Genomic DNA, 26548 nt, shown 5'->3' with positions numbered 1-26548 from the left:
GCTGTTACTCAGATCCTTGCACATGAAAAGATTATATCATAGATGAAACGTACATATTTCATTTCCTTGTGTACATTTCATGCACAAATAGTATTGTTTCGAAATATCAGTCTTTTGATATCATTTACTATTCAGTTTGCTTCAAAGCTAATCTCCCAAATCTATGAGACATACACATATAAGTCCTTCTTCCAAGGAGAAAAAACTGTCGCAAATGACCCATGATCAAACTAAATTTAATGAATTTTAATAATCTTTGCATCATTTAAGACCAGATGATAGGAAGGAACTTAATGTTCTTATAAAGTGTTTTCTTTTTCTCTCTTAGTTTTCTCTGAAGAGGGTGTTTTGTAATATATGTAATTTATGGATGACATTATTCATTGTTGTATACACAGACTGGTTCTCTAAATTCAAGACCGAAACTATGCAATCAAGCTGATTGTTGTTGTGGGTAACAAATGAAAAGTAATTAGTTGACTTTGTTTAGACTAACATGCTTTAAGATAAAGTCGATTTCCGATGACGAAGACATATTTAGAATTAAAATGATATTTTATTTGCATGCTTCTAAATGAAATCCAACTCATCTGAATTTTACTGTTGATAATAATCAAGAGTTTCAGATCTACATAATATTAATTGCTGCCGATAGACCCTTGGACAATTCGTTGATCAAACAGCATTCTCCATTCGCCGGCGTCCCCGTTTGACACTTGCATTATGCATAAAGATGAATGCATGCTGATGTATGTCGATGGAAGCCAAATTTGCCATTCTAGTCGACGGTCATACCATTAATTTGACAGTTGATTTTCACAACAACAAAAAAGATAATTCCAGTAGGTGGATTAGGCAAGGTTCGTTTTAGGTTCTCTCTAAGCAGCACATTCATCTTTCGTTAAAGATATGATAGGAAATCTGTACAAATATTATGAATTCGTCCATCAATATTTTGCTTAAAAACCAATTCCGGATAGACTTTGTTCTATTTACAACCTCCTTGAAAACGAATACCGTTTTCTACTAAAATGCATCTTGTGGATAGATGTGAGATGAAATTCAAGCAGACAAGACCTTTGAAGAGACTAGCAAGTGAGAAATCATGTGGCTGTCTCCAATTTAGAAAGTGCTTCAATCCAAGTAATCTACGCCGTTTCAGAATCAAATAAAGAGATGTGTTGTGTCGGTTTATTCTAACAGCATGCATTGTAACCCCATAGGCAGTCAATCAATAAATCAACGCCTACTGAATTAGATGACACAGACATGTAAATGACATTAGGCAGTTAAGGTAAAGACACGGTGGGGAGATAGGCCCTTACGAAGCAAGGGAATAATGTGCATCGGTGGTTCAGTGGTAGAATGCTCGCCTGCCACGCGGGCGGCCCGGGTTCGATTCCCGGCCGATGCAAATTTTTTTTATATAGTTTTAGAATGTTTGCATAATCCAATATTTGTAATAACTCTTTTTGCCCTAGTCTAATTTTCGCTCACTTTTGTGTTTTATGCCAACTCCACAACTGAAATCGGAACAGTCCTTGAATCAGAAGCTTGGATGTCTCACACTGAGTGTCCCTCGCTTCCCGGAAAAAAACATGGATGTTGGTGCAAAACAGCTTTCCATTACAGTGGGACAGATCCTTATCTTGTCTATAAGGAGTTTCTAATTGGAACTGTAGGAAGAGCGTAATAACCTTCATTTTTCAGTCAGAGGTTAATCTTTAAATCCGGATGACGATGCCTATCGCCCTTAATTATTTTAACACAAGAACATTTCAGTGTACTGAACGTGTTATTATCATTTACTTTATGACACTAGAATACTCTTTTAGAGATGTCTTCAATTTATTTCAACATTTATGTCTGTCTGTAAACCTCGTTTCACGTTTGACCTTCTCCAGCCAACTTTGACTCGAATTTCATTGAACTGATTTCAAATCCAGACTGAAAGGAATGATACTAAGTTCCCATTCACAATGTTTTTGTGTTATTTACAGATTACTGTATCAAACGATCATTGACCTCTCTCTCTCCCTCTCTCTCTCTCCCTCGCACTCTCTCTCTCTCTCTCTTTCTCTCTCTCTCTCTCTCTCTCTCTCTCTCTCTCTCTCTCTCTCTCTCTCTCTCGTTCGTTATCACACAAGAGTTCAAAGTTTATGCCTGCACAATGTCATATGTAGGAAAGTCATCATTGGAGATGTAAATGTTTAGATGATCAACCTGTCATGGGTTTCATTACATTTCAGAGGACAACAAATAGAACTATAATCAGCCTGCAATTTCAAAACTCTACAACGTCATTAAGAATAAATGTACGACATACTGTTATATCTACAATTACACCGTTTGAAAGATAAACTATATCCTCATGCGCAAACATGCACGCACGCAAACATACATATATGTGTAAACAACATACAATCATTTTTTTTAAAAAGGCAAACTGTTATCTATACTGTATTTCTACTGTGTGATTGAAGTTTCTCCTTAATTGCGGGTAGGAGATTGGGCCTATCTGAATAATGTCTTTTTTATCAATAACATATTGAAGGCTTATTGTGTATATGGTTGTAGATTATAAAGTAAGATTATTAATTTTGTATGAAAACATCTTTATTTGGATTTGAGCTCAGATCATTAGTTTTTCCTCAGGAAATCCTGGTGTACCAGATATTTGGCATGTTCTTTACTAAACCTTTAGTATTATACATGATCTTGCTGCCAGCGTTGAATATTATAGTAAACGAAACAAATATATTTGCAGTAGATGCATTAGGCAAAGTTGATTGCAGGTTTTATCTAAGCAATACACCAAACTTTAGGATAGGAAAACTGTACCAATAGTGCGAATTGCGTCCATTAATGTCTTGCTTACAAACTAATTCAGGAGGGATTTTATTTGATTCACAACCTCCTTAGAAATGAACACCATTTCTCTACTTGCATGTGTCTTGTAGAAAGATCTAAGAGCCATATATATACAGACGCTGGCGGCCTTCATTTGATTGCAAGTCGATGAAAGGGTACTTTTACGTTCAGAATGTGTGCATGGTCCTAAATTGTACTAGCGTTTCTCGCTGTAACCTAATTGTCGCTCACTTATGTTTTGTATGCCAACGCCACAACTTAAAGTCTTCCATCAGGAGATGGGGTTTCTCACACAGAATGTCCCTCGTTTGATAGATGCCCCGTGAATCCAAAATCAAAAGCAATTATTTTGTCATTGAGGATGTATTAAACTGCATGCCATAGCATTCATAGAACTGTATGCCTGAGAATGTGCAGAAATGCATTTCTGTCTATCGAAACAAAAGCACACCTGATGTTTCTATCCAGAACTCAAACCTGAGTAAATCATAAAATAGGGAGTTGCAAAATTAATGCTAAAACAGTTCTCTGGCAATCAAGAAGTCTAGTAAAAGTAATGCCACCAATGTCTTTCATCAGTACATTTTGGAATTAGAGCTACAATGAAATGATTTTGCAATATTATCAGCCTATTACAAACCCAGTTTGAAGTGAGACAGAAATGTGACTCGGATTGAATCTTGAAAAGGTAAATAAAAGTCAGACGGAAACTTGCCGAAAACATGGAAGTCAGACGATATTTTTGAATAGTAAATGGAAATCAGACGAAGTCTTGGTAAAGTATGTTTAGGTAGATTTCTGAACACAAGGGAATTCGACTGCTGTATTCCGAATTCAATACCAAGGTATTGTTATATTTATCCGAAAAGTCACAAACGGGTCTAGAACTGGACTATGCCAAGCGAAGTTCGGACAAGTGGCACATTGTTTCAGATTGTTCAAGACAGACTGAGCGTGTTGCCGAGCGGATTTATTTTAATCGAAACACTTTGGCGCAGAAACACTATCCATATTTTAAAGATACAAATGATTTCCTGGAAAAAACTGACCAAACTTACAGCCTCTTAAAACTGTATACTTGGAGAAAGAAAAGTGTGCAACGGCCATAAATTACCATTTTTGTACGTTAGGTGTATTGAGGATAGTTTCCTCGTTTGGACCCATGTGGAGGAAAAATAGTTTCCTGACTGGATAAAACAACCAACATTCATCAATTAAAATTAAAACGAAAAAGAAATGGAATAAGGAGTAGATTTCCTAAATTTGACATTATACAACAGAATAAACTTGCAAACGGGAATAATCGGGACATTAGGATATATTTAAAGGAGATTCATCAATTGTTACGTTAAATACCTTTCCTGTAAGGCATGGGTTCAGGAGCATTGTTAATTCCAAACACATATTTCCCACACGATTTTGCAACATCAACAAGATTTAATGACGCTTGTTCGATGTATTTCGAGAAATAAGTTGAAAAATCAAGCAAGTGGTTAAACAGAGACCTGAAGTTTTAAGAAGAATAAATATTCTCAACAAAACAAAACTAACAATTTCGTTTTTTGTTAGTTATATTCGACGTTCTTAGTTTTTCTCCTTTATATTCCATACAACTTTACAAAACAAAAAATAACAATTACGATCTATGTTGGTTTCAGTCCACGTTCTTTTTTTCTTTTACATTCCTTAAAAGCTTGCAAAACAAATGTAACAAGTACGTTCTTTGTTGGTTAAAGTCGATCTTCTTTTTTTCTTTCTTACATTCTTTACAAGCTTACAAATTAAAACTAACAATTATGTTCTTTTTTGGTTTCAATCGACGTTCCGCATCTGCAAGATGACTTATTGTTGTTACAGCTCTGTGAAGATAACAATTCCAAAATGTTGCACCGTATAATTGTAAATATAACTTTATCAAGCATATTTATTCTTAATAGGGTTGTCAACTTTTGAAAGCTGAGGCTGATTGAAGTCCTGAAGATTGATCTCTGAAAGGTAAAGAAATGCAAGACAGGTTGATCATCTAGCCATCTACAACTACAAATATAACTTCCCAACATATGTCACATACACAACGAGAAAACACCGATATTATTTTCACCGAAAGCATAACTTAGGAAGAAAATTATAATATATTCAATTGAATTCGAATCGCAATTATGCGACTATTTATTTCAATTGAAACCTTTAAAGGGAGGAAATCACTGGCCGCACATGGTGTCTGAAGCCATACACTGCATTATACTCCTCATCAAGAGCAGAAGACTTCTTCCAGGACATGGTGATTATCACAATTTTTGCACGATCAGTTGCGTTCAAAACATTTAAAAGAACGGAAACATGGTACTTATTGGAAATGTAACACGTGCAGTTACATACAAAGCCAGTGAATGAACAGGAGCCGTGGTGATGCATAGTTATAGCAGAAACAGTTGCATTTGAAAATCCGAGAAACAGAATAAACTCTCTAGCCGAAGATGTTACCTACTTATGATATTGATCAAGTGGTAGTCAGTATTTATCACCTTCAGACACACACAATAAGAGAACGGGAGTAAAATGAAATTTGTTGATTTTGAAATAAGGACAGACCAAGTTTCATGAAAATGTCTTACAATTTTAGAGCGAACTAACTGAAGACATTTTATTCTTAATTCTTACTGATTATATGGACAGACATACATTCGCAGAGTAAATGTGAATTTTTTTGAACATCAAAGTTTTCCTAATTTGACTTACTTGTTCATCTTTGAACTGCAACGATAAAACACTTAATTGACCATATGCCTTTTGTATGGTTTCGCTTTCTAATAAACCGAACACTTGATTGAAAATTCAGGCGTGAATATGCTTTGGCGCATCATCTTAAATTAGTATCATATACTTTCTTTAAAACATAATCTGGACACTAGAATAGTTTTAAAGGAGATTCATCAATTGTTACGTAAAATACTTTTCCAATAAGTCGTACGTTCAGGAGCATTGTCAAATTCCCAATACATATCTCCCACACGATTTGTAACAATCAACAACATTTAATGACGTTTGCTTGTTGCTTTTCGTGAAATAGGTTAGAAAATCAAGAAAGTGGGTAAACTGAGACTTGATGTTTTAAGAAGAATAAAGATTCTCAACAAGAAAAATCACAACCTACCAATTACGTTCTTTGCTGATCCCCGGTCGAGTCATACCAAAGACTTACAAAATGCTACTAACAGCTGCCTCGCTTCACGCTCAGCATTAAGAGGTTAGTGTTAGGACTGGTCCGCCTGGTGTCAGGATAATATGACTGGGTTGGACATCATGCTACATGTCTGCGGCATGATGCCCCAGTACTAGACATAACTATAATCTGTCGCACTGCGGACATCGTAGCGATATGACTGATAGATTATTAAAGCTACGTTAAAAATCCAAATCACACACACACACACACACACACACGCAGACGCACACATGTTCTTTGCTGGTTTTAATCGACGTTCTTATTTTTTCTTCTTTCCATTCCTTACAACCTTACACAACAAAAGATAACAATTACGTTATTTGTTAGTTTCAATCGATGTTCAGCATATGAATCAAAGTTTGCAAGAGAATATTTGTGTGAATATTTGTGTGATTTGCAACAACAATTTCCTGATGCGTTTCAAAGTTACACTTTGAATAGAGCTTACAAAGGAAATGAAAATATAAGGAGCATTTTGGGCGAGATCCAGTCTTCCGAGTATCGACAAGCCTGGTTTTTAAAAGTGTAAATCGAATGGTAGTAAGTGGTGAATGTTTCTAATTAATTCAGACCTAGCAATTAACGTTAAAACAAAATCAAAATTGTAAAGTTAAAAATATAGTTCATATGATGCGTAAACCATGTTTTATGTGATGTATTGTTTAAACTGTATAAAGAGAATGCAGAGGAAACCAAAAGGCATTTAATTTATTTACTTTTAATGAACATTCTGCGGGACCATTATGGTACATAGATTCATTCGCATCTATCTGTCTGTCTCTATGTATAACTGTATGTCTGCTTCAATCTCAATCCATTGTAAACCTGTCTGCCTGTTTGTCTGCCTATATGTCTATTGTATTGCCTGTTCAAGTATTTTGATTCTCTTGATGGGTATCTTCCTTCGTTGGAATGATGAAATATATATCTATATATCAATCTATCGATTGACCGATAGCTTTATTCCGTCTATATATCTTGATGGGCATGCTCCTTTTTGAGAATGAGTACATTTCATACACAACTAGTAAAGTTTCAAAATCTTAGTCTTTCGTCATCATTAAACTATTCAATTTGCTTCAGAACAAGAAGACAGAATAACTTCAAATTACTTTTGTTTTTACATTCATCGCCAGGCTTTCTTCTCCAGTTACTTGTCGACATTATGTCCAAATAATGAAGATAATGACCCAAATATAAGTCCTTCCTCCAAGGACAAAAAAAAACTGTCGCAAATGACCAAAGGAAAAACTGATTTTAATGAATTTTAATCATTATTGCATAGGATAAGAAGGAACTTAGTGTCACTATAAAGTGTTTTTTATTTCTCTTAGTTTTCTCTGACGATGGTGTTTTCTGACATATGTAATTGTGGTTAAGATTAGTCTTTCTTGTATACATAAACTGGTTCTCTAAATTCAAGAATGAAACTATGCAATCAAAACTGGCAGAAGTTAAATAATTATTAGCATACATTTTGATAAGGATGTCTAAAACAAACTTTTTCTGTATGGGTGTGGAGGTTAACTTTGTTCAGAGGAAGATAAGAGTGCAATGAAAAACTATGCTAATCCACTGGTCCATACAGTAGTTATATTTGTTCAAGAATTTCAGTACATCCTCTGAAGCTGAAGTCGTAAATGGGGTTCTGGGAAGTTAACTTCCAATTAATTGTACTTGACTAACTATATGAAAACCTATTTCAAGTTTTGGAGAAATGACAATTCACCAGCGTTTCCGAAATGAATCCGTCAAAAGTATTGCATTTACACGAATAATTGAAAATGAAATATTTCACTCATGGCTGTCCCGAGAGATTGCTTCAACCATTTACCAGGATACTACAAAATGAGTATTAACTTTCATTTCCAAAATGGTGGGCTCGTCCGGGATTTGAACCCGGGACCTCTCGCACCCAAAGCGAGAATCATACCCCTAGACCAACGAGCCTCACATGGGAAATAATCGTGCCATTATCCGCCTTTATATTTGTCCTGCATACGAGCCGCTACCTTATCGACAGCTTGATATCAGTGCGCTGCTGTTACTCAGATCCTTGCACATGAAAAGATTAGATCATAGATGAAACGTACATATTTCATTTCCTTGTGTACATTTCATGCACAAATAGTATTGTTTCGAAATATCAGTCTTTTGATATCATTTACTATTCAGTTTGCTTCAAAGCTAATCTCCCAAATCTATGAGATATACACATATAAGCCCTTCTTCCAAGGAGAAAATACTGTCGCAAATGACCCATGATCAAACTAAATTTAATGAATTTTAATAATCTTTGCATCATTTAAGACCGGATGATAGGAAGGAACTTAATGTTCCTATAAAGTGTTTTCTTTTTCTCTCTTAGTTTTCTCTGAAGAGGGTGTTTTGTAATATATGTAATTTATGGATGACATTATTCATTGTTGTATACACAGACTGGTTCTCTAAATTCAAGACCGAAACTATGCAATCAAGCTGATTGTTGTTGTGGGTAACACATGAAAAGTAATTAGTTGACTTTGTTTAGACTAACATGCTTTAAGATAAAGTCGATTTCCGATGACGAAGACATATTTAGAATTAAAATGATATTTTATTTGCATGCTTCTAAATGAAATCCAACTCATTTGAATTTTACTGTTGATAATAATCAAGAGTTTCAGATCTACATAATATTAATTGCTGCCGATAGACCCTTGGACAATTCGTTGATCAAACAGCATTCTCCATTCGCCGGCGTCCCCGTTTGACACTTGCATTATGCATAAAGATGAATGCATGCTGATGTATGTCGATGGAAGCCAAATTTGCCATTCTAGTCGACGGTCATACCATGAATTTGACAGTTGATTTTCACAACAACAAAAAAGATAATTCCAGTAGGCGGATTAGGCAAGGTTCGTTTTAGGTTCTCTCTAAGCAGCACATTCATCTTTCGTTAAAGATATGATAGGAAATCTGTACAAATATTATGAATTCGTCCATCAATATTTTGCTTAAAAACCAATTCCGGATAGACTTTGTTCTATTTACAACCTCCTTGAAAACGAATACCGTTTTCTACTAAAATGCATCTTGTGGATAGATGTGAGATGAAATTCAAGCAGACAAGACCTTTGAAGAGACTAGCAAGTGAGAAATCATGTGGCTGTCTCCAATTTAGAAAGTGCTTCAATCCAAGTAATCTACGCCGTTTCAGAATCAAATAAAGAGATGTGTTGTGTCGGTTTATTCTAACAGCATGCATTGTAACCCCATAGGCAGTCAATCAATAAATCAACGCCTACTGAATTAGATGACACAGACATGTAAATGACATTAGGCAGTTAAGGTAAAGACACGGTGGGGAGATAGGCCCTTACGAAGCAAGGGAATAATGTGCATCGGTGGTTCAGTGGTAGAATGCTCGCCTGCCACGCGGGCGGCCCGGGTTCGATTCCCGGCCGATGCAAATTTTTTTTATATAGTTTTAGAATGTTTGCATAATCCAATATTTGTAATAACTCTTTTTGCCCTAGTCTAATTTTCGCTCACTTTTGTGTTTTATGCCAACTCCACAACTGAAATCGGAACAGTCCTTGAATCAGAAGCTTGGATGTCTCACACTGAGTGTCCCTCGCTTCCCGGAAAAAAACATGGATGTTGGTGCAAAACAGCTTTCCATTACAGTGGGACAGATCCTTATCTTGTCTATAAGGAGTTTCTAATTGGAACTGTAGGAAGAGCGTAATAACCTTCATTTTTCAGTCAGAGGTTAATCTTTAAATCCGGATGACGATGCCTATCGCCCTTAATTATTTTAACACAAGAACATTTCAGTGTACTGAACGTGTTATTATCATTTACTTTATGACACTAGAATACTCTTTTAGAGATGTCTTCAATTTATTTCAACATTTATGTCTGTCTGTAAACCTCGTTTCACGTTTGACCTTCTCCAGCCAACTTTGACTCGAATTTCATTGAACTGATTTCAAATCCAGACTGAAAGGAATGATACTAAGTTCCCATTCACAATGTTTTTGTGTTATTTACAGATTACTGTATCAAACGATCATTGACCTCTCTCTCTCCCTCTCTCTCTCTCCCTCTCTCTCCCTCGCACTCTCTCTCTCTCTCTCTCTCTCTCTCTCTCTCTCTCTCTCGTTCGTTATCACACAAGAGTTCAAAGTTTATGCCTGCACAATGTCATATGTAGGAAAGTCATCATTGGAGATGTAAATGTTTAGATGATCAACCTGTCATGGGTTTCATTACATTTCAGAGGACAACAAATAGAACTATAATCAGCCTGCAATTTCAAAACTCTACAACGTCATTAAGAATAAATGTACGACATACTGTTATATCTACAATTACACCGTTTGAAAGATAAACTATATCCTCATGCGCAAACATGCACGCACGCAAACATACATATATGTGTAAACAACATACAATCATTTTTTTTAAAAGGCAAACTGTTATCTATACTGTATTTCTACTGTGTGATTGAAGTTTCTCCTTAATTGCGGGTAGGAGATTGGGCCTATCTGAATAATGTCTTTTTTATCAATAACATATTGAAGGCTTATTGTGTATATGGTTGTAGATTATAAAGTAAGATTATTAATTTTGTATGAAAACATCTTTATTTGGATTTGAGCTCAGATCATTAGTTTTTCCTCAGGAAATCCTGGTGTACCAGATATTTGGCATGTTCTTTACTAAACCTTTAGTATTATACATGATCTTGCTGCCAGCGTTGAATATTATAGTAAACGAAACAAATATATTTGCAGTAGATGCATTAGGCAAAGTTGATTGCAGGTTTTATCTAAGCAATACACCAAACTTTAGGATAGGAAAACTGTACCAATAGTGCGAATTGCGTCCATTAATGTCTTGCTTACAAACTAATTCAGGACGGATTTTATTTGATTCACAACCTCCTTAGAAATGAACACCATTTCTCTACTTGCATGTGTCATGTAGAAAGATCTAAGAGCCATATATATACAGACGCTGGCGGCCTTCATTTGATTCCAAGTCGATGAAAGGATACTTTTACATTCAGAATGTGTGCATGGTCCTAAATTGTACTAGCGTTTTTCGCTGTAACCTAATTGTCGCTCACTTATGTTTTGTATGCCAACGCCACAACTTAAAGTCTTCCATCAGGAGATGGGGTTTCTCACACAGAATGTCCCTCGTTTGATAGATGCCCCGTGAATCCAAAATCAAAAGCAATTATTTTGTCATTGAGGATGTATTAAACTGCATGCCATAGCATTCATAGAACTGTATGCCTGAGAATGTGCAGAAATGCATTTCTGTCTATCGAAACAAAAGCACACCTGATGTTTCTATCCAGAACTCAAACCTGAGTAAATCATAAAATAGGGAGTTGCAAAATTAATGCTAAAACAGTTCTCTGGCAATCAAGAAGTCTAGTAAAAGTAATGCCACCAATGTCTTTCATCAGTACATTTTGGAATTAGAGCTACAACGAAATGATTTTGCAATATTATCAGCCTATTACAAACCCAGTTTGAAGTGAGACAGAAATGTGACTCGGATTGAATCTTGAAAAGGTAAATAAAAGTCAGACGGAAACTTGCCGAAAACATGGAAGTCAGACGATATTTTTGAATAGTAAATGGAAATCAGACGAAGTCTTGGTAAAGTATGTTTAGGTAGATTTCTGAACACAAGGGAATTCGACTGCTGTATTCCGAATTCAATACCAAGGTATTGTTATATTTATCCGAAAAGTCACAAACGGGTCTAGAACTGGACTATGCCAAGCGAAGTTCGGACAAGTGGCACATTGTTTCAGATTGTTCAAGACAGACTGAGCGTGTTGCCGAGCGGATTTATTTTAATCGAAACACTTTGGCGCAGAAACACTATCCATATTTTAAAGATACAAATGATTTCCTGGAAAAAACTGACCAAACTTACAGCCTCTTAAAACTGTATACTTGGAGAAAGAAAAGTGTGCAACGGCCATAAATTACCATTTTTGTACGTTAGGTGTATTGAGGATAGTTTCCTCGTTTGGACCCATGTGGAGGAAAAATAGTTTCCTGACTGGATAAAACAACCAACATTCATCAATTAAAATTAAAACGAAAAAGAAATGGAATAAGGAGTAGATTTCCTAAATTTGACATTATACAACAGAATAAACTTGCAAACGGGAATAATCGGGACATTAGGATATATTTAAAGGAGATTCATCAATTGTTACGTTAAATACCTTTCCTGTAAGGCATGGGTTCAGGAGCATTGTTAATTCCAAACACATATTTCCCACACGATTTTGCAACATCAACAAGATTTAATGACGCTTGTTCGATGTATTTCGAGAAATAAGTTGAAAAATCAAGCAAGTGGTTAAACAGAGACCTGAAGTTTTAAGAAGAATAAATATTCTCAACAAAACAAAACTAACAATTTCGTTTTTTGTTAGTTATATTCGACGTTCTTAGTTTTTCTCCTTTATATTCCATACAACTTTACAAAACAAAAAATAACAATTACGATCTATGTTGGTTTCAGTCCACGTTCTTTTTTTCTTTTACATTCCTTAAAAGCTTGCAAAACAAATGTAACAAGTACGTTCTTTGTTGGTTAAAGTCGATCTTCTTTTTTTCTTTCTTACATTCTTTACAAGCTTACAAATTAAAACTAACAATTATGTTCTTTTTTGGTTTCAATCGACGTTCCGCATCTGCAAGATGACTTATTGTTGTTACAGCTCTGTGAAGATAACAATTCCAAAATGTTGCACCGTATAATTGTAAATATAACTTTATCAAGCATATTTATTCTTAATAGGGTTGTCAACTTTTGAAAGCTGAGGCTGATTGAAGTCCTGAAGATTGATCTCTGAAAGGTAAAGAAATGCAAGACAGGTTGATCATCTAGCCATCTACAACTACAAATATAACTTCCCAACATATGTCACATACACAACGAGAAAACACCGATATTATTTTCACCGAAAGCATAACTTAGGAAGAAAATTATAATATATTCAATTGAATTCGAATCGCAATTATGCGACTATTTATTTCAATTGAAACCTTTAAAGGGAGGAAATCACTGGCCGCACATGGTGTCTGAAGCCATACACTGCATTATACTCCTCATCAAGAGCAGAAGATTTCTTCCAGGACATGGTGATTATCACAATTTTTGCACGATCAGTTGCGTTCAAAACATTTAAAAGAACGGAAACATGGTACTTATTGGAAATGTAACACGTGCAGTTACATACGAAGCCAGTGAATGAACAGGAGCCGTGGTGATGCATAGTTATAGCAGAAACAGTTGCATTTGAAAATCCGAGAAACAGAATAAACTCTCTAGCCGAAGATGTTACCTACTTATGATATTGATCAAGTGGTAGTCAGTATTTATCACCTTCAGACACACACAATAAGAGAACGGGAGTAAAATGAAATTTGTTGATTTTGAAATAAGGACAGACCAAGTTTCATGAAAATGTCTTACAATTTTAGAGCGAACTAACTGAAGACATTTTATTCTTAATTCTTACTGATTATATGGACAGACATACATTCGCAGAGTAAATGTGAATTTTTTTGAACATCAAAGTTTTCCTAATTTGACTTACTTGTTCATCTTTGAACTGCAACGATAAAACACTTAATTGACCATATGCCTTTTGTATGGTTTCGCTTTCTAATGAACCGAACACTTGATTGAAAATTCAGGCGTGAATATGCTTTGGCGCATCATCTTAAATTAGTATCATATACTTTCTTTAAAACATAATCTGGACACTAGAATAGTTTTAAAGGAGATTCATCAATTGTTACGTAAAATACTTTTCCAATAAGTCGTACGTTCAGGAGCATTGTCAAATTCCCAATACATATCTCCCACACGATTTGTAACAATCAACAACATTTAATGACGTTTGCTTGTTGCTTTTCGTGAAATAGGTTAGAAAATCAAGAAAGTGGGTAAACTGAGACTTGATGTTTTAAGAATAATAAAGATTCTCAACAAGAAAAATCACAACCTACCAATTACGTTCTTTGCTGATCCCCGGTCGAGTCATACCAAAGACTTACAAAATGCTACTAACAGCTGCCTCGCTTCACGCTCAGCATTAAGAGGTTAGTGTTAGGACTGGTCCGCCTGGTGTCAGGATAATATGACTGGGTTGGACATCATGCTACATGTCTGCGGCATGATGCCCCAGTACTAGACATAACTATAATCTGTCGCACTGCGGACATCGTAGCGATATGACTGATAGATTATTAAAGCTACGTTAAAAATCCAAATCACACACACACACACACACACACACACACGCAGACGCACACATGTTCTTTGCTGGTTTTAATCGACGTTCTTATTTTTTCTTCTTTCCATTCCTTACAACCTTACACAACAAAAGATAACAATTACGTTATTTGTTAGTTTCAATCGATGTTCAGCATATGAATCAAAGTTTGCAAGAGAATATTTGTGTGAATATTTGTGTGATTTGCAACAACAATTTCCTGATGCGTTTCAAAGTTACACTTTGAATAGAGCTTACAAAGGAAATGAAAATATAAGGAGCATTTTGGGCGAGATCCAGTCTTCCGAGTATCGACAAGCCTGGTTTTTAAAAGTGTAAATCGAATGGTAGTAAGTGGTGAATGTTTCTAATTAATTCAGACCTAGCAATTAACGTTAAAACAAAATCAAAATTGTAAAGTTAAAAATATAGTTCATATGATGCGTAAACCATGTTTTATGTGATGTATTGTTTAAACTGTATAAAGAGAATGCAGAGGAAACCAAAAGGCATTTAATTTATTTACTTTTAATGAACATTCTGCGGGACCATTATGGTACATAGATTCATTCGCATCTATCTGTCTGTCTCTATGTATAACTGTATGTCTGCTTCAATCTCAATCCATTGTAAACCTGTCTGCCTGTTTGTCTGCCTATATGTCTATTGTATTGCCTGTTCAAGTATTTTGAATCTCTTGATGGGTATTTTCCATCGTTGGAATGCTGAAATATATATCTATATATCAATCTATCGATTGACCGATAGCTTTATTCCGTCTATATATCTTGATGGGCATGCTCCTTTTTGAGAATGAGTACATTTCATACACAACTAGTAAAGTTTCAAAATCTTAGTCTTTCGTCATCATTAAACTATTCAATTTGCTTCAGAACAAGAAGACAGAATAACTTCAAATTACTTTTGTTTTTACATTCATCGCCAGGCTTTCTTCTCCAGTTACTTGTCGACATTATGTCCAAATAATGAAGATAATGACCCAAATATAAGTCCTTCCTCCAAGGACAAAAAAAAAACTGTCGCAAATGACCAAAGGAAAAACTGATTTTAATGAATTTTAATCATTATTGCATAGGATAAGAAGGAACTTAGTGTCACTATAAAGTGTTTTTTATTTCTCTTAGTTTTCTCTGACGATGGTGTTTTCTGACATATGTAATTGTGGTTAAGATTAGTCTTTCTTGTATACATAAACTGGTTCTCTAAATTCAAGAATGAAACTATGCAATCAAAACTGGCAGAAGTTAAATAATTATTAGCATACATTTTGATAAGGATGTCTAAAACAAACTTTTTCTGTATGGGTGTGGAGGTTAACTTTGTTCAGAGGAAGATAAGAGTGCAATGAAAAACTATGCTAATCCACTGGTCCATACAGTAGTTATATTTGTTCAAGAATTTCAGTACATCCTCTGAAGCTGAAGTCGTAAATGGGGTTCTGGGAAGTTAACTTCCAATTAATTGTACTTGACTAACTATATGAAAACCTATTTCAAGTTTTGGAGAAATGACAATTCACCAGCGTTTCCGAAATGAATCCGTCAAAAGTATTGCATTTACACGAATAATTGAAAATGAAATATTTCACTCATGGCTGTCCCGAGAGATTGCTTCAACCATTTACCAGGATACTACAAAATGAGTATTAACTTTCATTTCCAAAATGGTGGGCTCGTCCGGGATTTGAACCCGGGACCTCTCGCACCCAAAGCGAGAATCATACCCCTAGACCAACGAGCCTCACATGGGAAATAATCGTGCCATTATCCGCCTTTATATTTGTCCTGCATACGAGCCGCTACCTTATCGACAGCTTGATATCAGTGCGCTGCTGTTACTCAGATCCTTGCACATGAAAAGATTATATCATAGATGAAACGTACATATTTCATTTCCTTGTGTACATTTCATGCACAAATAGTATTGTTTCGAAATATCAGTCTTTTGATATCATTTACTATACAGTTTGCTTCAAAGCTAATCTCCCAAATCTATGAGACATACACATATAAGTCCTTCTTCCAAGGAGAAAAAACTGTCGCAAATGACCCATGATCAAACTAAATTTAATGAATTTTAATAATCTTTGCATCATTTAAGACCAGATGATAGGAAGGAACTTAATGTTCTTATAAAGTGTTTTCTTTTTCTCTCTTAGTTTTCTCTGAAGAGGGTGTTTTGTAATATATGTAATTTATGGATGACATTATTCATTGTTGTATACACAGACTGGTTCTCTAAATTCAAGACCGAAACTATGCAATCAAGCTGATTGTTGTTGTGGGTAACAAATGAAAAGTAATTAGTTGACTTTGTTTAGACTAACATGCTTTAAGATAAAGTCGATTTCCGATGACGAAGACATATTTAGAATTAAAATGATATTTTATTTGCATGCTTCTAAATGAAATCCAACTCATCTGAATTTTACTGTTGATAATAATCAAGAGTTTCAGATCTACATAATATTAATTGCTGCCGATAGACCCTTGGACAATTCGTTGATCAAACAGCATTCTCCATTCGCCGGCGTCCCCGTTTGACACTTGCATTATGCATAAAGATGAATGCATGCTGATGTATGTCGATGGAAGCCAAATTTGCCATTCTAGTCGACGGTCATACCATTAATTTGACAGTTGATTTTCACAACAACAAAAAAGATAATTCCAGTAGGTGGATTAGGCAAGGTTCGTTTTAGGTTCTCTCTAAGCAGCACATTCATCTTTCGTTAAAGATATGATAGGAAATCTGTACAAATATTATGAATTCGTCCATCAATATTTTGCTTAAAAACCAATTCCGGATAGACTTTGTTCTATTTACAACCTCCTTGAAAACGAATACCGTTTTCTACTAAAATGCATCTTGTGGATAGATGTGAGATGAAATTCAAGCAGACAAGACCTTTGAAGAGACTAGCAAGTGAGAAATCATGTGGCTGTCTCCAATTTAGAAAGTGCTTCAATCCAAGTAATCTACGCCGTTTCAGAATCAAATAAAGAGATGTGTTGTGTCGGTTTATTCTAACAGCATGCATTGTAACCCCATAGGCAGTCAATCAATAAATCAACGCCTACTGAATTAGATGACACAGACATGTAAATGACATTAGGCAGTTAAGGTAAAGACACGGTGGGGAGATAGGCCCTTACGAAGCAAGGGAATAATGTGCATCGGTGGTTCAGTGGTAGAATGCTCGCCTGCCACGCGGGCGGCCCGGGTTCGATTCCCGGCCGATGCAAATTTTTTTTATATAGTTTTAGAATGTTTGCATAATCCAATATTTGTAATAACTCTTTTTGCCCTAGTCTAATTTTCGCTCACTTTTGTGTTTTATGCCAACTCCACAACTGAAATCGGAACAGTCCTTGAATCAGAAGCTTGGATGTCTCACACTGAGTGTCCCTCGCTTCCCGGAAAAAAACATGGATGTTGGTGCAAAACAGCTTTCCATTACAGTGGGACAGATCCTTATCTTGTCTATAAGGAGTTTCTAATTGGAACTGTAGGAAGAGCGTAATAACCTTCATTTTTCAGTCAGAGGTTAATCTTTAAATCCGGATGACGATGCCTATCGCCCTTAATTATTTTAACACAAGAACATTTCAGTGTACTGAACGTGTTATTATCATTTACTTTATGACACTAGAATACTCTTTTAGAGATGTCTTCAATTTATTTCAACATTTATGTCTGTCTGTAAACCTCGTTTCACGTTTGACCTTCTCCAGCCAACTTTGACTCGAATTTCATTGAACTGATTTCAAATCCAGACTGAAAGGAATGATACTAAGTTCCCATTCACAATGTTTTTGTGTTATTTACAGATTACTGTATCAAACGATCATTGACCTCTCTCTCTCCCTCTCTCTCTCTCCCTCGCACTCTCTCTCTCTCTCTCTCTTTCTCTCTCTCTCTCTCGTTCGTTATCACACAAGAGTTCAAAGTTTATGCCTGGACAATGTCATATGTGGGAAAGTCATCATTGGAGATGTAAATGTTTAGATGATCAACCTGTCATGGGTTTCATTACATTTCAGAGGACAACAAATAGAACTATAATCAGCCTGCAATTTCAAAACTCTACAACGTCATTAAGAATAAATGTACGACATACTGTTATATCTACAATTACACCGTTTGAAAGATAAACTATATCCTCATGCGCAAACATGCACGCACGCAAACATACATATATGTGTAAACAACATACAATCATTTTTTTTAAAAAGGCAAACTGTTATCTATACTGTATTTCTACTGTGTGATTGAAGTTTCTCCTTAATTGCGGGTAGGAGATTGGGCCTATCTGAATAATGTCTTTTTTATCAATAACATATTGAAGGCTTATTGTGTATATGGTTGTAGATTATAAAGTAAGATTATTAATTTTGTATGAAAACATCTTTATTTGGATTTGAGCTCAGATCATTAGTTTTTCCTCAGGAAATCCTGGTGTACCAGATATTTGGCATGTTCTTTACTAAACCTTTAGTATTATACATGATCTTGCTGCCAGCGTTGAATATTATAGTAAACGAAACAAATATATTTGCAGTAGATGCATTAGGCAAAGTTGATTGCAGGTTTTATCTAAGCAATACACCAAACTTTAGGATAGGAAAACTGTACCAATAGTGCGAATTGCGTCCATTAATGTCTTGCTTACAAACTAATTCAGGAGGGATTTTATTTGATTCACAACCTCCTTAGAAATGAACACCATTTCTCTACTTGCATGTGTCTTGTAGAAAGATCTAAGAGCCATATATATACAGACGCTGGCGGCCTTCATTTGATTGCAAGTCGATGAAAGGGTACTTTTACGTTCAGAATGTGTGCATGGTCCTAAATTGTACTAGCGTTTCTCGCTGTAACCTAATTGTCGCTCACTTATGTTTTGTATGCCAACGCCACAACTTAAAGTCTTCCATCAGGAGATGGGGTTTCTCACACAGAATGTCCCTCGTTTGATAGATGCCCCGTGAATCCAAAATCAAAAGCAATTATTTTGTCATTGAGGATGTATTAAACTGCATGCCATAGCATTCATAGAACTGTATGCCTGAGAATGTGCAGAAATGCATTTCTGTCTATCGAAACAAAAGCACACCTGATGTTTCTATCCAGAACTCAAACCTGAGTAAATCATAAAATAGGGAGTTGCAAAATTAATGCTAAAACAGTTCTCTGGCAATCAAGAAGTCTAGTAAAAGTAATGCCACCAATGTCTTTCATCAGTACATTTTGGAATTAGAGCTACAATGAAATGATTTTGCAATATTATCAGCCTATTACAAACCCAGTTTGAAGTGAGACAGAAATGTGACTCGGATTGAATCTTGAAAAGGTAAATAAAAGTCAGACGGAAACTTGCCGAAAACATGGAAGTCAGACGATATTTTTGAATAGTAAATGGAAATCAGACGAAGTCTTGGTAAAGTATGTTTAGGTAGATTTCTGAACACAAGGGAATTCGACTGCTGTATTCCGAATTCAATACCAAGGTATTGTTATATTTATCCGAAAAGTCACAAACGGGTCTAGAACTGGACTATGCCAAGCGAAGTTCGGACAAGTGGCACATTGTTTCAGATTGTTCAAGACAGACTGAGCGTGTTGCCGAGCGGATTTATTTTAATCGAAACACTTTGGCGCAGAAACACTATCCATATTTTAAAGATACAAATGATTTCCTGGAAAAAACTGACCAAACTTACAGCCTCTTAAAACTGTATACTTGGAGAAAGAAAAGTGTGCAACGGCCATAAATTACCATTTTTGTACGTTAGGTGTATTGAGGATAGTTTCCTCGTTTGGACCCATGTGGAGGAAAAATAGTTTCCTGACTGGATAAAACAACCAACATTCATCAATTAAAATTAAAACGAAAAAGAAATGGAATAAGGAGTAGATTTCCTAAATTTGACATTATACAACAGAATAAACTTGCAAACGGGAATAATCGGGACATTAGGATATATTTAAAGGAGATTCATCAATTGTTACGTTAAATACCTTTCCTGTAAGGCATGGGTTCAGGAGCATTGTTAATTCCAAACACATATTTCCCACACGATTTTGCAACATCAACAAGATTTAATGACGCTTGTTCGATGTATTTCGAGAAATAAGTTGAAAAATCAAGCAAGTGGTTAAACAGAGACCTGAAGTTTTAAGAAGAATAAATATTCTCAACAAAACAAAACTAACAATTTCGTTTTTTGTTAGTTATATTCGACGTTCTTAGTTTTTCTCCTTTATATTCCATACAACTTTACAAAACAAAAAATAACAATTACGATCTATGTTGGTTTCAGTCCACGTTCTTTTTTTCTTTTACATTCCTTAAAAGCTTGCAAAACAAATGTAACAAGTACGTTCTTTGTTGGTTAAAGTCGATCTTCTTTTTTTCTTTCTTACATTCTTTACAAGCTTACAAATTAAAACTAACAATTATGTTCTTTTTTGGTTTCAATCGACGTTCCGCATCTGCAAGATGACTTATTGTTGTTACAGCTCTGTGAAGATAACAATTCCAAAATGTTGCACCGTATAATTGTAAATATAACTTTATCAAGCATATTTATTCTTAATAGGGTTGTCAACTTTTGAAAGCTGAGGCTGATTGAAGTCCTGAAGATTGATGTCTGAAAGGTAAAGAAATGCAAGACAGGTTGATCATCTAGCCATCTACAACTACAAATATAACTTCCCAACATATGTCACATACACAATGAGAAAACACCGATATTATTTTCACCGAAAGCATAACTTTGGAAGAAGATTATAATATATTCAATTGAATTCGAATCGCAATTATGCGACTATTTATTTCAATTGAAACCTTTAAAGGGAGGAAATCACTGGCCGCACATGGTGTCTGAAGCCATACACTGCATTATACTCCTCATCAAGAGCAGAAGACTTCTTCCAGGACATGGTGATTATCACAATTTTTGCACGATCAGTTGCGTTCAAAACATTTAAAAGAACGGAAACATGGTACTTATTGGAAATGTAACACGTGCAGTTACATACAAAGCCAGTGAATGAACAGGAGCCGTGGTGATGCATAGTTATAGCAGAAACAGTTGCATTTGAAAATCCGAGAAACAGAATAAACTCTCTAGCCGAAGATGTTACCTACTTATGATATTGATCAAGTGGTAGTCAGTATTTATCACCTTCAGACACACACAATAAGAGAACGGGAGTAAAATGAAATTTGTTGATTTTGAAATAAGGACAGACCAAGTTTCATGAAAATGTCTTACAATTTTAGAGCGAACTAACTGAAGACATTTTATTCTTAATTCTTACTGATTATATGGACAGACATACATTCGCAGAGTAAATGTGAATTTTTTTGAACATCAAAGTTTTCCTAATTTGACTTACTTGTTCATCTTTGAACTGCAACGATAAAACACTTAATTGACCATATGCCTTTTGTATGGTTTCGCTTTCTAATGAACCGAACACTTGATTGAAAATTCAGGCGTGAATATGCTTTGGCGCATCATCTTAAATTAGTATCATATACTTTCTTTAAAACATAATCTGGACACTAGAATAGTTTTAAAGGAGATTCATCAATTGTTACGTAAAATACTTTTCCAATAAGTCGTACGTTCAGGAGCATTGTCAAATTCCCAATACATATCTCCCACACGATTTGTAACAATCAACAACATTTAATGACGTTTGCTTGTTGCTTTTCGTGAAATAGGTTAGAAAATCAAGAAAGTGGGTAAACTGAGACTTGATGTTTTAAGAAGAATAAAGATTCTCAACAAGAAAAATCACAACCTACCAATTACGTTCTTTGCTGATCCCCGGTCGAGTCATACCAAAGACTTACAAAATGCTACTAACAGCTGCCTCGCTTCACGCTCAGCATTAAGAGGTTAGTGTTAGGACTGGTCCGCCTGGTGTCAGGATAATATGACTGGGTTGGACATCATGCTACATGTCTGCGGCATGATGCCCCAGTACTAGACATAACTATAATCTGTCGCACTGCGGACATCGTAGCGATATGACTGATAGATTATTAAAGCTACGTTAAAAATCCAAATCACACACACACACACACACACACACACGCAGACGCACACATGTTCTTTGCTGGTTTTAATCGACGTTCTTATTTTTTCTTCTTTCCATTCCTTACAACCTTACACAACAAAAGATAACAATTACGTTATTTGTTAGTTTCAATCGATGTTCAGCATATGAATCAAAGTTTGCAAGAGAATATTTGTGTGAATATTTGTGTGATTTGCAACAACAATTTCCTGATGCGTTTCAAAGTTACACTTTGAATAGAGCTTACAAAGGAAATGAAAATATAAGGAGCATTTTGGGCGAGATCCAGTCTTCCGAGTATCGACAAGCCTGGTTTTTAAAAGTGTAAATCGAATGGTAGTAAGTGGTGAATGTTTCTAATTAATTCAGACCTAGCAATTAACGTTAAAACAAAATCAAAATTGTAAAGTTAAAAATATAGTTCATATGATGCGTAAACCATGTTTTATGTGATGTATTGTTTAAACTGTATAAAGAGAATGCAGAGGAAACCAAAAGGCATTTAATTTATTTACTTTTAATGAACATTCTGCGGGACCATTATGGTACATAGATTCATTCGCATCTATCTGTCTGTCTCTATGTATAACTGTATGTCTGCTTCAATCTCAATCCATTGTAAACCTGTCTGCCTGTTTGTCTGCCTATATGTCTATTGTATTGCCTGTTCAAGTATTTTGATTCTCTTGATGGGTATCTTCCTTCGTTGGAATGATGAAATATATATCTATATATCAATCTATCGATTGACCGATAGCTTTATTCCGTCTATATATCTTGATGGGCATGCTCCTTTTTGAGAATGAGTACATTTCATACACAACTAGTAAAGTTTCAAAATCTTAGTCTTTCGTCATCATTAAACTATTCAATTTGCTTCAGAACAAGAAGACAGAATAACTTCAAATTACTTTTGTTTTTACATTCATCGCCAGGCTTTCTTCTCCAGTTACTTGTCGACATTATGTCCAAATAATGAAGATAATGACCCAAATATAAGTCCTTCCTCCAAGGACAAAAAAAGCTGTCGCAAATGACCAAAGGAAAAACTGATTTTAATGAATTTTAATCATTATTGCATAGGATAAGAAGGAACTTAGTGTCACTATAAAGTGTTTTTTATTTCTCTTAGTTTTCTCTGACGATGGTGTTTTCTGACATATGTAATTGTGGTTAAGATTAGTCTTTCTTGTATACATAAACTGGTTCTCTAAATTCAAGAATGAAACTATGCAATCAAAACTGGCAGAAGTTAAATAATTATTAGCATACATTTTGATAAGGATGTCTAAAACAAACTTTTTCTGTATGGGTGTGGAGGTTAATTTTGTTCAGAGGAAGATAAGAGTGCAATGAAAAACTATGCTAATCCACTGGTCCATACAGTAGTTATATTTGTTCAAGAATTTCAGTACATCCTCTGAAGCTGAAGTTGTAAATGGGGTTCTGGGAAGTTAACTTCCAATTAATTGTACTTGACTAACTATATGAAAACCTATTTCAAGTTTTGGAGAAATGACAATTCACCAGCGTTTCCGAAATGAATCCGTCAAAAGTATTGCATTTACACGAATAATTGAAAATGAAATATTTCACTCATGGCTGTCCCGAGAGATTGCTTCAACCATTTACCAGGATACTACAAAATGAGTATTAACTTTCATTTCCAAAATGGTGGGCTCGTCCGGGATTTGAACCCGGGACCTCTCGCACCCAAAGCGAGAATCATACCCCTAGACCAACGAGCCTCACATGGGAAATAATCGTGCCATTATCCGCCTTTATATTTGTCCTGCATACGAGCCGCTACCTTATCGACAGCTTGATATCAGTGCGCTGCTGTTACTCAGATCCTTGCACATGAAAAGATTATATCATAGATGAAACGTACATATTTCATTTCCTTGTGTACATTTCATGCACAAATAGTATTGTTTCGAAATATCAGTCTTTTGATATCATTTACTATTCAGTTTGCTTCAAAGCTAATCTCCCAAATCTATGAGACATACACATATAAGTCCTTCTTCCAAGGAGAAAAAACTGTCGCAAATGACCCATGATCAAACTAAATTTAATGAATTTTAATAATCTTTGCATCATTTAAGACCAGATGATAGGAAGGAACTTAATGTTCCTATAAAGTGTTTTCTTTTTCTCTCTTAGTTTTCTCTGAAGAGGGTGTTTTGTAATATATGTAATTTATGGATGACATTATTCATTGTTGTATACACAGACTGGTTCTCTAAATTCAAGACCGAAACTATGCAATCAAGCTGATTGTTGTTGTGGGTAACACATGAAAAGTAATTAGTTGACTTTGTTTAGACTAACATGCTTTAAGATAAAGTCGATTTCCGATGACGAAGACATATTTAGAATTAAAATGATATTTATTTGCATGCTTCTAAATGAAATCCAACTCATCTGAATTTTACTGTTGATAATAATCAAGAGTTTCAGATCTACATAATATTAATTGCTGCCGATAGACCCTTGGACAATCCGTTGATCAAACAGCATTCTCCATTCGCCGGCGTCCCCGTTTGACACTTGCATTATGCATGAAGATGAATGCATGCTGATGTATGTCGATGGAAGCCAAATTTGCCATTCTAGTCGACGGTCATACCATTAATTTGACAGTTGATTTTCACAACAACAAAAAAGATAATTCCAGTAGGCGGATTAGGCAAGGTTCGTTTTAGGTTCTCTCTAAGCAGCACATTCATCTTTCGTTAAAGATATGATAGGAAATCTGTACAAATATTATGAATTCGTCCATCAATATTTTGCTTAAAAACCAATTCCGGATAGACTTTGTTCTATTTACAACCTCCTTGAAAACGAATACCGTTTTCTACTAAAATGCATCTTGTGGATAGATGTGAGATGAAATTCAAGCAGACAAGACCTTTGAAGAGACTAGCAAGTGAGAAATCATGTGGCTGTCTCCAATTTAGAAAGTGCTTCAATCCAAGTAATCTACGCCGTTTCAGAATCAAATAAAGAGATGTGTTGTGTCGGTTTATTCTAACAGCATGCATTGTAACCCCATAGGCAGTCAATCAATAAATCAACGCCTACTGAATTAGATGACACAGACATGTAAATGACATTAGGCAGTTAAGGTAAAGACACGGTGGGGAGATAGGCCCTTACGAAGCAAGGGAATAATGTGCATCGGTGGTTCAGTGGTAGAATGCTCGCCTGCCACGCGGGCGGCCCGGGTTCGATTCCCGGCCGATGCAAATTTTTTTTATATAGTTTTAGAATGTTTGCATAATCCAATATTTGTAATAACTCTTTTTGCCCTAGTCTAATTTTCGCTCACTTTTGTGTTTTATGCCAACTCCACAACTGAAATCGGAACAGTCCTTGAATCAGAAGCTTGGATGTCTCACACTGAGTGTCCCTCGCTTCCCGGAAAAAAACATGGATGTTGGTGCAAAACAGCTTTCCATTACAGTGGGACAGATCCTTATCTTGTCTATAAGGAGTTTCTAATTGGAACTGTAGGAAGAGCGTAATAACCTTCATTTTTCAGTCAGAGGTTAATCTTTAAATCCGGATGACGATGCCTATCGCCCTTAATTATTTTAACACAAGAACATTTCAGTGTACTGAACGTGTTATTATCATTTACTTTATGACACTAGAATACTCTTTTAGAGATGTCTTCAATTTATTTCAACATTTATGTCTGTCTGTAAACCTCGTTTCACGTTTGACCTTCTCCAGCCAACTTTGACTCGAATTTCATTGAACTGATTTCAAATCCAGACTGAAAGGAATGATACTAAGTTCCCATTCACAATGTTTTTGTGTTATTTACAGATTACTGTATCAAACGATCATTGACCTCTCTCTCTCCCTCTCTCTCTCTCCCTCGCACTCTCTCTCTCTCTCTCTTTCTCTCTCTCTCTCTCGTTCGTTATCACACAAGAGTTCAAAGTTTATGCCTGCACAATGTCATATGTGGGAAAGTCATCATTGGAGATGTAAATGTTTAGATGATCAACCTGTCA

General features: G+C 35.5%; 7 non-coding genes across 7 annotated transcripts; 4 read left to right on the top strand and 3 right to left on the bottom strand.

Annotated features, from left to right (window-relative positions):
• The first annotated feature begins 1343 nt into the window (after window positions 1-1343).
• Trnag-gcc (transfer RNA glycine (anticodon GCC)) lies at window positions 1344-1414 on the top strand. Its single transcript has one exon. It is a non-coding gene; the product is annotated as a tRNA-Gly (tRNA).
• A 6561-nt stretch (window positions 1415-7975) lies between these two features.
• Trnap-ugg (transfer RNA proline (anticodon UGG)) lies at window positions 7976-8047 on the bottom strand. The gene has a single exon. It is a non-coding gene; the product is annotated as a tRNA-Pro (tRNA).
• Window positions 8048-9480: 1433 nt separating this feature from the next.
• Window positions 9481-9551, top strand: Trnag-gcc (transfer RNA glycine (anticodon GCC)). Its single transcript has one exon. It is a non-coding gene; the product is annotated as a tRNA-Gly (tRNA).
• Window positions 9552-16094: 6543 nt separating this feature from the next.
• Trnap-ugg (transfer RNA proline (anticodon UGG)) lies at window positions 16095-16166 on the bottom strand. The gene has a single exon. It is a non-coding gene; the product is annotated as a tRNA-Pro (tRNA).
• Window positions 16167-17599: 1433 nt separating this feature from the next.
• On the top strand, window positions 17600-17670 carry Trnag-gcc (transfer RNA glycine (anticodon GCC)). The gene has a single exon. It is a non-coding gene; the product is annotated as a tRNA-Gly (tRNA).
• Window positions 17671-24196: 6526 nt separating this feature from the next.
• On the bottom strand, window positions 24197-24268 carry Trnap-ugg (transfer RNA proline (anticodon UGG)). The gene has a single exon. It is a non-coding gene; the product is annotated as a tRNA-Pro (tRNA).
• A 1432-nt stretch (window positions 24269-25700) lies between these two features.
• Window positions 25701-25771, top strand: Trnag-gcc (transfer RNA glycine (anticodon GCC)). The gene has a single exon. It is a non-coding gene; the product is annotated as a tRNA-Gly (tRNA).
• The last annotated feature ends 777 nt before the right edge of the window (window positions 25772-26548 follow it).

The sequence above is a fragment of the Sinohyriopsis cumingii genome, unplaced genomic scaffold, assembly GCF_028554795.1.
Source record: "Sinohyriopsis cumingii isolate HCF-2022 unplaced genomic scaffold, ASM2855479v2 utg003732l, whole genome shotgun sequence".
NCBI lineage: Eukaryota > Metazoa > Mollusca > Bivalvia > Unionida > Unionidae > Sinohyriopsis > Sinohyriopsis cumingii.
Note: the sequence above shows the minus strand (reverse complement) of the source record. Positions and strands in the feature narration are given on the sequence as shown.